At 51.9% G+C, this 7,722-nt stretch overlaps 1 long non-coding RNA gene across 1 annotated transcript; it reads right to left on the bottom strand.

The window, feature by feature from the left end:
- Positions 1-1,422: 1,422 nt before the first annotated feature.
- On the bottom strand, positions 1,423-6,098 carry LOC127693703 (uncharacterized). The gene is made up of 2 exons (XR_007979733.1): positions 5,865-6,098; positions 1,423-2,534 (listed from the first exon to the last, which is right to left on the bottom strand). It is a non-coding gene; the product is annotated as an uncharacterized LOC127693703 (long non-coding RNA).
- Positions 6,099-7,722: the final 1,624 nt, after the last annotated feature.

The raw sequence follows: 7,722 nt of genomic DNA, 5'->3' as shown, positions 1-7,722 counted from the left end.
GTGGCCATGCCCCCAGGGAGAGCAGCTCTCCAGGTCGCCAGTATAGCCAGAAACTGCAAGGGAGGACTCTGCCCATTTCCCCACATACTGAGGTGCAGGCCAGAGCCTGAAAGTAGGCTTCTAAGACAACTTTTATGCTATTTGATCTGAAAGAAAATCCTTCAGTCATTAAAATACAACTCATCGGCCTTTTGGAATATTCACTCACAATCCAGTTTTGCACTATGGAGTGTGTGGGCCCAGCTACTGGGAGCCTGAGAATCTCTTGCCCCGGGTTCAAGGTAGCTCTGAGGAACATGGGCCTGAGGGTTTGTCACAAACAAAAAGGATTCATCATCTTGTGCAGCCATTACCATGCTTGTCCCAAAGCATTTCCATTGTCCCAAAGGCAGCCCTATGCTATTGGCTTCTAGTACCCTCTGTTTCCCACAACACCCTGTCAGCCCTGCCGCTCCCCTGCGTGCGCACATGCGCTAGCACTCCTGCTCCTGCATTCGGTTTGTCCAGACCTGAGCTCCCATATGTGTCCCACAGAGCCTGGATCATGAGCTTCTTTGTAATTGCCCTACAGTGCACCTATGCCTAACTTTATAGGAAGCCCAGCCCATCCCCCACCCTGTCACCACCCCAAAGGCATGTCCCCACCTTCCCAGCAGTGAGTAGAAAGGAACCTGATGGGAGTTGGCTTGCCTTCTAGTGGTTACAGGCACCAGCACCTCTGGGCACCGGCTGTTTGTCTGTATTGGGACAACAGTCTCTTCACGTCATTTATCTGTTGCCTGTGTTGGGGCATGTGTGGGACTGGGTCATTCGTAGTGGAGTTTCAGGTTCTTCTGGATTTTAAGAGTTACTCTTAAATGTAATGCATTACTGTGTTCTCTGTTTCTACCCCTGAGATCACTAGAAAGAGCCCTGCTTGAGTCCTGTCTCTGGCAACCCCTGTCTCTTGCCTTGGCCAGCCATGGTCCACAGATAGTGGTTTCCATGGTGGCCTCCTGGAGTGACCTTCAGCAGTGGCAGCACAGGTTCCCTGCGGGGGACCCACATGCATCCCCAAATTTAGAGGAGCAGGCGTCTACCACCTCTGCCGCACAGCCATCCCTGCCTGTCCCCAAGCTGCTAGCCATGGTCCTTCCGAGGAGAAGGTAGGGCTCTAGCTTGGCCTTTGGACAGAACGGAAGTGTGGGGGCTCAGGACAGTATGCAGTTATCAGGGAGACTGAGACAGGGCTGAGATTCAGCGTGGCTCTGTGCCTCAAACATGTTCGAGTTTAGTGCATGGGGATCCTGCAGGGCCACTGCATGCTCGGGATAGAGCTACATTAGTGATGATGGTATGAAACCCTAACTCTCCAACCCCTACTCTAGGTGACAAGCCGTAGCAGCCCAGAGCTGCTATTGGGGGGGGGGGGGAATGGGGGGATGGGTAGGTTCATAGGGTGCAAGGGCCAGGGGGATGCGAATTGAAGGAACAGGGTGGATAGAACATGGAATGTGGGCAGGAGTGGGGTGGGGCATCCAGACACCAGTGCTTAAGGACAGGGGACCCTAAGTGCAGTGGCGTCTCAGCTCCTTCCCGCAGAACCTTAAAAATAGGGCCACGGTGATGTCCATCTCAGCAGACCACAGCTCTCTAGAGCTAAGAATACTCTTGAACCTCTTAATAATTCAAGTCAGATCCAAATAGATTTTCATATTTCTCTGTAGTTTCTGTGCCCCTTCCCAGCATCCCTACCCCCGTCCAGCAGCTGGCAGAGGGTGGTTTTCAGGGGCAGGCAACCTAAACCAGCCTCTGTGTCACCCAGGACTCCAGCTATCCCCATTCCTGCTCATGTGGTAACCAGGAATGGCGGACTGCCAGGGCTGGAGCGGCCTACTGTGATCTGGCCATGGCCAACCTGAGGAGAGAGGCCTATGTCGTCATGGTTCCTACATACCAGGCAGCTCAGTCAGTCTGGGGAACCTTGACCCCTACTCAACCCCTCAATAGAGCCACTGCTGTTTCCTGGCTTCTGGTACCCACCTGCTTCTTAGACCCCAAGGCTCCTGCCTTGTCACACTGGAGTACATTGCCCTGCCTCCTCAGAAAAGTCCTTGAAGGGCTAGGTCTGGAGCTGTAACCTGGGGATGGCATCTGCACAGGGCTCCAGCCCCAGGTCCCTGTTCTTGAATGCTGAGTGTGCCTGGCCAAGTCACTCTGCCTCTGGGTGCCTTTTCCTTAGTAGTGAGATGGTGGGTCAAGTGTCTCCCAGAGACAGTGCCAGGGTGAACACACCCCCAAGCCACCTGTCAGCCGAAGGTCTGGTATCAAAGGTGAGGAGCACCATAAGGTAGAGGGTCACCCACCTGGCCCACTCACACCAACAGCAGTCCAGCCCAGCATCCTTGCTGCACCACCCTCACCAAATTATTAATTAAAAGCTGATGAATGGCCCAAGAGGTAGTCCGGTGGGTGTCGCTGTGGTGATGGAGTAGGACTCTGGTTCCCATTCCCCACACGGAGCAAGCGCCCGCTGCACCAGGTCCTTAGGGTTCCTAGGAAATGGGAAGATAAAGTATAGGAGTCGAGACTCCAGGCAGAGGCACCTGGATCAGGTCCTCATGGAGAGAATGGAGTCTGTGCTCGGGTTGGGGTTTTGTCTTGTCTTGTTGCTTGGTTTCAGACAAGGTCTTATCAGAGTGGAAGTTGGATGACCTTGGGCCTCTGGTCTTCCTTCTCCTACCTCCCAGCAGTGGGGCCACAGGTTTGTGCCACAACGCTGGTGCTGGGGACCAAACCCAAGGCTCTGTGCTTGCTGGACAAACACTTCCAACTAAATGGCATCCCAGCTCTGGTTTGGTTTTCCTCCTTTAAATCTCATTCATGGTGGTTTTCTAGTCAGAGTCATAAGCCTGCGTTGTTTGGAAGTCAAACAGTCGCGTGAGGCTTGTAGTGAGAAGTCTCCTTGCCTGAGTCCCCTCTCACAGGCAAACTGTTATTTTAGCATAAGATTGCTTCATTCTTTCAAAAGCTGTGTGTGTGTGTGTGTGTGTTACATGCATGCGTGTAACTGTAGTACTTAAGGAGCAAGAAAAGGACCTCACACTGGAGTTGCAGACTGTTGTGAGCCAGACTTGAGTGCTGGGAACTGAACTCTGCAAGGATAGCAAGTGCTTGAGCACTCTTCCCCGAGGAACTGAGAAACTGCCTCTCCAGCCGCTGGGTGTTCACCTCCAGTGAGCATGTCAGCATTGCTCCCTCCCCACCTTCCCTCCCAAGCATTGCTCCTCCCCCACCGTCCCTCCCAAGCATTGCTCCTCCCCCCACCCCACCAGACGTAGAGACTGCAGACTGGCTGCTTACTGCTTCCCATCCATCCTCTGTTCTCTGGTGTCAGCCATTGCTCATCTGCTCATGAGTGTGCATGCACATGTGTGTACTCCCACACATGTCCTTGCACACAGGACACTTGTACTGGCTGTTTTTGTGTGTCAACTTGACACAGGCTAGAATTATCACAGAGAAAGGAGCTTCAGTTGGGGAAGTGCCTCCATGAGATCCAGCTGTGGGGCATTTTCTCAGTTAGTGATCAAGGAGGGAGGGCCCCTTGTGGGTGGTGCCACCCCTGGGCTGGTAGTCTTGGGTTCTATAAGAGAGCAGGCTGAGCAAGCCAGGGGAAGCAAGCCAGTAAGAAACATCCCTCCATGGCCTCTGCATCAGCTCCTGCTTCCTGCCCTGCTTGAGTTCCAGTCCTGACTTCCTTTGGTGATGAACAGCAGCATGGAAGCGTAAGCTGAATAAACCCTTTCCTCCCCAACTTGCTGCTTGGTCATGATGTTTGTGTAGGAATAGAAACCCTGACTAAGACAGCACTCAGCTGAGTAGGGTATCATAATTACATTCATCTTACTTGTGTGACCTCTTGTTTCCTCTAAGCTTAACAGCAGCCTTGTCTAGGGAGAGCTGGCTTCCCTTCTGTGCACCCAGTCTTTACTTCTCCCCACCGCCACCACCCCACCACAGTGGAGCCCTACAGTGTGCATCTCCTTCATGAGCATTGGCATCAGGAGGCCATGTGTGAGCTTGACTCCTTGGCACCTCTCAGAGCCATTCTCCAAGAAAGCCTAGTGTGCTACCCTCCTAATTTGTCTACTTGCCTGGCACTGGGGTCACTAGTGATTCATGATGGATGAAAAAAAAAATCAAAACCAAGCAGGGGCAGGGCGGTGGTGGCACATGCCTGTAATCCCAGCACTTCTGAGTTCGAGGCCAACCTGGTCTACAGAGTGAGCTCCAGGACAGCCAGGCTACACAGAGAAACCCTGTCTCAAAAAAACCAAAACCAAAAACAAAAAACAAAACCAAGCAGGGACTGTCCCCAAAGTCAACATGTGCACCTGGCTCTCCTCCCTCTCTCCATTTTCTCTCCCTTCTTCCTTCCCTCCCACCTTCCTTTCTTCCTTCCCTCCTTCCCTCCCTCCCTTTTTCTCCCTTCTTTCCCTCTACCCTTTCCTTCCTCCCTCCCTCCCTCTCTCCCTCCCTCTGGTATCTTCAGCTGCCATGTCACAAGGTGCTCTGAGGATACCATCTTGGAAATATCTGTTCTACCTTTCCAGACTTTGGCTGACAGCAGCCCTGACTGTCATCATCGTAACTTCTTGAGATCCTGATGGAGAGCCCCTAGCCCATCTGCTTCCAGACTTCCGTTCCTCAGAAACCCCACACTATTGTGAGTCTTTGATCTGAGGTAATTTGTTTGCCAAAAGAGATAAGTGATACACATACATTCTTCCTCCCAGACAAACCCATCTCAGCTGCCTTTTGCCAATGCACCACCACAGGTCACCAGAGGTAGCCCTCCTATACGTGGAGATTTTTCAACATGACCTTGGGGTTCAGGTCTGTACCCCATACTCTTCTCCAACTCACCAAAGTTTCTGTTTTAATGCTGCACAAGACCCTTCAAGACCCCTCAGGTGTGCCCATCCTTTCTACCTCAGGAACCATTCTGCTCCTGGTGCTCTTGTAGCTGGAGAATCTAAAATGAGGCTCTTAAAAAAAAAAAAAAAGCCGGGTGGTGGTGGTGCACGCCTGTAATCCCAGCACTCTGGGAGGCAGAGGCAGGCGGATTTCTGAGTTCAAGGCCAGCCTGGTCTACAGAGTGAGTTCCAGGACAGCCAGGGCTATACAGAGAAACCCTGTCTCGAAAAAAAACCAAATCCAAAAAACAAAACAAAAATCTACCATGAGAGTTCTCGAACCAGCAGGCTAGGGTATGGCTCAGTGGTAGAGCACTTGCCTAGCATGAATTTGATCCTCTAGTCCTTACCTACATGTACCAAAATAGTTCCTGTAGTGATGGTAGTTTTCTTGGTAAGAAACAGAAACATCATTTCAGGTGTTTGTGGTGTTCTATAACGTTAGTAGTTTCCCCTGTCAATTATGTGGAGCGAGGCCACCTTAGTTGGTCAGCTTTTAAAACTGTCACAAAATACTGCAGAGAATAGTGTTAAAGAAAAGAAAGTCGAGCGGTGGTGGCACATGCCTTTAATCCCAGCACTTGGGAGGCAGAGGCAGGTGGATTTCTGAGTTCAAGGCCAGCCTGGTCTACAGAGTGAGTTCCAGGACAGCCAAAGCTATGCAGAAAAACCGTGTCTTGAAAAAGCAAAAAGAAAAGGAAAAAAATAAAAAGAAAGGAAAAGAAAAGAAAGGTTTGTTTTGGCTCATAGCCAGGGGTGCCAGTAGCTTTGGAGCCTGTGAGGAGACGTACGCCTTAGTCAGAAGCCAGGATTAATTTCATGACAGCCAGAAAGCAAGGGAGCGAGGGAACAGGGTCCTCTGGTCCCCTTCAGGATCACATCTCTAACATCTCACGTAAGCCTCACCTCATAGAGATCCTCCATCTTCCAAGAGTGCCAGAGAACAGGCAAGAAGCCTTCCACACCTGGGTCTCCAAGGTCCTATCAAGATGGTTCATATCCGAAGGGCTGCTGTCCAGGGGGCTGAAGCGAAGGCTAAGACCCCAGTGATAGGGCAGGGCACTGTTCGGTCTGAAGCTCTGTTGCCCGCCTTAGCTGGCATTGGCATATCTCAAGGCTCTCAGGCAGAGCGGCACCTTGCTTATGGTCTCTGCTCCCTCTAGATTAGCAGTTCACAACCTGTGGGGGGGGGGGTCACATGACCATTTCACAGGAGTGGCATATCAGACATTCTGAATATCACATATTTACATTATGATTCATAACTAGCAAAATTATAGTTATGCAGTAGCAATGAAAATAATTTTATGGTTGGGAGTCACCGTAACTTGAGGAACGGTATTAAAGAGTTAAGAAGGTCGGGAACTGCGGCTCTAGGTGATCCTTGTTCCCTCTGACTCCTCCAGAGGGAGCAGCAGTGGACCAGAGTCATGCAGAGCCACCCTGGTTACAGTCATACCCTGTGATGGAAGCCAAGAAAAACGGAAGCAGGGCCCGATGGCTCATGCAGCAGAGCTAAGCCTCTGTGGACTGGCGTCATGGTCCAGACGTGGTTCTCCTGATCTCCACCAGGCTCCTCCCATGGCAAGGCAGGCTGGCTTCAGCAGCACCCCCCCACACACACTCTTCCCCCTCTTGATGACCCCAGGCAAAACAGACCCTCTGTCTGGGTGGCTGCAGCAGAAGCCCCAAGCACTTGGGGGTATCTGCGTTTTGGCCTAAGCCGCATCATGTGTTCTGCAGCATGAGATATTTCAAAACCCAGCCAGAACCTGGAACCTGGATATGTCTTAGTTCATCTTGGGAGAAGGAGGACTTGTCAATAGAAAACCAAAGCGGGTTCCAAAAGTGGGTGCCTGTGTGAAGACACCAAGGCGGGTACCCGAGGCGAAGAGACTGAGCCTCAGCAATTCGTGCGGTTTGATCTCTGGGGTCCTAGGAAAACGCCATTCTCTCTCTCCTAGACATCCTCTTCCTCTGCTGACAAGGAACAGTATGATTAAGGCTCCATTATTAACTTGCCAATCTTATTTCTGGGGCACAGCAGCTAACAGCTTAGGGGACCCACTTGGCATATAACGAGGTCTCCATGACAAATTACTTGGCTATCAATTAACTATCTGGGGAAATGTCATGCAGGATCCGTCATGCTGGCAGGGGAGAGAGAGCCAATTAACCTGGAGCAGTCAATCCAATCCATACTCAGCCTCCAGCAGGGCTGGAAATGAGGCGAAGGAGCCTGCAGGGGCCCAGAGTGGGCAGAGCCTTCCCATCACCCCAGACGGACACAGGCTCTGTCTCTTCGTTCATAACATGGTCACTGGTCATGTGCCTGGAAAGGTCTCGGCTGAGGGGACCAATGGCTGGCTTAGACCATCGCTGGGGAGGGATAACTGCCCCGTGACCAGTGTCCATTGCTTGACATGTGACCGCAGGAAGCAGAGAGGTGACAACATCCTCAAGGCAAAGGGACCGAACAGCAGAGCTGTGAGATAAAGGGTGGACAGGCCCCAGAAACACAGCGCCGCAGACAGAGACGCGGGGAGCAGCCCAGGCACTGCCTAAGGACAGGTGGCAGCACACTTGGCACGTGGGACCATTGGCAACACGCTGCAGCTACCAGCAGGACCTTGTTGTGCTCGGGCAACCTACAAGGCTCTGGGGTGGTCTCTGAGTCTTTCTGGGGCTGCTTTTCCCATCCATGACAGGAACAATGTGACCCACTGTACCTGTAGCTAAATTTGATTCCCTCCCTTGCTCTGGC

Source organism: Apodemus sylvaticus, chromosome 10, assembly GCF_947179515.1.
Source record: "Apodemus sylvaticus chromosome 10, mApoSyl1.1, whole genome shotgun sequence".
Taxonomy (NCBI): Eukaryota; Metazoa; Chordata; class Mammalia; order Rodentia; family Muridae; genus Apodemus; species Apodemus sylvaticus.
Note: the sequence above shows the minus strand (reverse complement) of the source record. Positions and strands in the feature narration are given on the sequence as shown.